Source organism: Apis dorsata, unplaced genomic scaffold (genome assembly GCF_000469605.1).
Source record: "Apis dorsata unplaced genomic scaffold, Apis dorsata 1.3 scaffold_88, whole genome shotgun sequence".
Classification (NCBI taxonomy): Eukaryota; Metazoa; Arthropoda; class Insecta; order Hymenoptera; family Apidae; genus Apis; species Apis dorsata.
The window spans coordinates 1,604,620-1,607,854 of record NW_006263386.1 but is presented as its reverse complement, the minus strand read 5'-3'; positions in this window follow the sequence as shown (position 1 = coordinate 1,607,854).

The window sequence follows — 3,235 nt, the reverse complement described above, 5'->3', positions numbered from 1 at the left end:
TAACCCGGCCGAGGGCTGTCGTGTCGCTCTCTGTCGACGATTCCGCCAGTCGTCGTGACGACCTCGAACCGTCAGTGTCGCGAATCGTGGTTTTTGTTGAATCGGTTTATCTCGTTCGTTCTCGTTCTCCTTTGGTTCTGCTTGTTTAATTCTTGTTTTTTTTTTTAATTATTCGGCCGAATATGTCGAATATGGAACAATGTTGAAGTGGCGCGGTTTAAATCGTAGTCGGATTCGCGCCGAGATCGGTAGTGTTGTAATTTGAATGTAAAGTAGTATCGGCTGTGTCGTTAGTGTCGAAGATCGAGATCTCGAATTCTTGCGATTCTCTGGAATAGTGTAGGCGCGTTTCTGTTGCGCAGAATACGGACGATTGGGAATTTAAACAGGTGTGTGCGGAAATAAGGGTATTCCAATTAAACGTGTCAAATATGAAGGTAAATATTTTATAATTATAGCAATAAATTAACTTATATTAATAAATAAAAATTGTTTAATATAAAAGGAATTATGTAAAATGAAAATTATATGTAATTACGTGCATTGTTTATGATTTGAAATATATGCATAATTTTTTATATTTATAAAAAATTTAATAAATTTTTTAAATATAAATTTCAAATATATCATAATTATTATATAATATGTAATATATATTAATAATTTTTTAAATTTTATGATAATTTAATATATAATTCTTAGATATTAAATTTTTCATATATTGTAAATGTAAATGATAGTACGATAAACAATAATAAATGACAATATCATTATATGAATAATAAAATAAAATAAAAAATTAAAAAATCAAATTTTCAAGTAAAAACATCTATCAATATGTTTATATATATAATTGTTTTATTCGATTAATTTAATACAATGATTCAGTAATTTAATATCGTAAAAATCGCATTTCGCTTCAGTTTTTTTTCAAATTTACTGAATAATCTATGAATAATAAATAATTTTGAATTACAAGTTCATATTTTAATTTTTCGAATTTATTTTACGGAATAAATGATTTTATTGCAATATTTCTGATATGAGAAACAGAGATTAGAATGAGCAAATAGAATTGTTAATGAATGAAATAAATAATGATTATTAATATAAAAAATATATTTAATGATATGAATTAAAATATTTGCATAATTCTTTTGACTTTTTACACAGATGAATACAAATAGTCTTCGTATAGAATTTTATTTCATAAATTTCAAAAATTTTTATAAATGCATTATACAATTTAAAAATTATTAATATATATACATTACATATATTAATATATTATTATTAATTTTAATAATATATATTATTGTTAAATTAATTTTTTTTGTTAAATTATTTTTGTTAAATTAATTTTTCGAATTAATTTAAATTTTAAGAATTTTCCATAGATATTATTTAATTTAATAATATTGTAAAGAATAAATTAAAATTTTTTATTAAGTTAAATTAAAATTAATTAAGTTAAAATTAATGGTACTAAAAAAAATTAATTATAGAATATTTAATCTTAAAAAAATAAATTATTTTCGTTTTTTTAAAATTTATGTATTTAAATCATTAGCTAAGTTATTTTATCATAATTAAATTAAAATTAAATTATCAAATTTTGATATTAATAATTTAATTTAATAATTTAATTATTAAGAAATTAATATAAACAAAATAAATTTCGTTTTTTGACAATCATTTTATATTATATATAATATATTAAGATCTTTGCTTTCAATATATTATATTATTTAACAATTTGAATTATTATAATTTAAATTTGTTTTTATTGAAATAAAAACATTTTTAACATTTTAGGAAAAATTACATAAAATTGAAACTAAAATCGTATTCTTTTCAAATTTAAAAGAATATAATTTGATTAAAGATAACTTGAAAAGATAATAAAATTTTTGAGTTCGTATAACACATAATTTTCTTTTATTGCTTTTTAAGAAAAATTTAAATTAATAACGAATATTTTTAATACGTTTAAATGATCGATATAAATTTATTCAAATACATAAAAATTTTTAAATTTATTTAATGTAACATTCCTCCTTCATCTTTGAGAAAAATTTAAACACTATATAACGATTTAATCGTTTATATCCTTCTTAAAAAACTTAAAAAATATAAACTTTTTCAGAAATAGATATAAAATTTTTTAGAAATATATATTTGAATTTGAAAAGTACTCGAATAAAATCATTTAAATATATATATATATATATATTTAAATAATTTTATTCGAGTCATTTTCAAATATATATAAAATCTCTGAATTAACACAATATAATAATTTTTTCTTTTTATCTTTAAAATTATCTTAAATATTAATGAACTTTTTTTTCAAACTTAAAAAACTTGTTTGATAATACAAATTGTTTTCAAAAAACGATCCCAAACGATTGAATTAATTTATTTGAGTTAACATAATCTTTTTTCCTCTCTTTTTTTCGTAGCTAATAATCTAATTCAAGAGTTTAATGTGACGAAAAGTAACGGAAAGAAACTTAAACATGCATCATTGAATCATTAAGAAGATCATGTATTTTTCTTTATTTTTCTTCATAGAACTAATAGTATGATTCACATAACTCATGTAATATATTGACGCGATTAAAATAATAAAAAAAAAAAAAAAAAAATGGAGAAGAAAAACAGAAGTCATTGAATTTTTGAAAAAATTGGGTATTTCTGATACATTTTCGAAATACCAATTTGCACTGCACCCTTATTGCCATTCATGTATTCCTGACTCTCGCCTTCCATAATGGAGTTCTGTCGATATTAGATGAACAGAGGCTCGGAAAATTTTGCTTTTCCACTCCCTTTCTCTTTCTTTCTCTCTTTCTCTTTCTATTTGCGCGACATGAAGCGTGTGCTCATTCGTTCTATTTTGAGGATATTGATCGGCTTTCATGCCATATGAGAATATAAGGTTTCGAGGGAAAGTTACATCGTTGCTTTACGCTCGACCTTAATATCTTTAACCATGATCACTATAAACTTTCCCAAGAATCTGCGTCCTCATCTCTCGATTGCTCTCGTACAACACCGTATACACGATCAAAGTTCTTTCTATTCTAAATCAGTGGCAGTTTTCCTTCGATGAGAGAAATTTGATGATAATGATGCTTTTTCGGAAGGATGTTAGATATTGTTTGATGATTTTTATTACGCGCACTCGAGAAGAAAGGGATACATAAAGATTAAGATTTTAAAAGATTTTTAA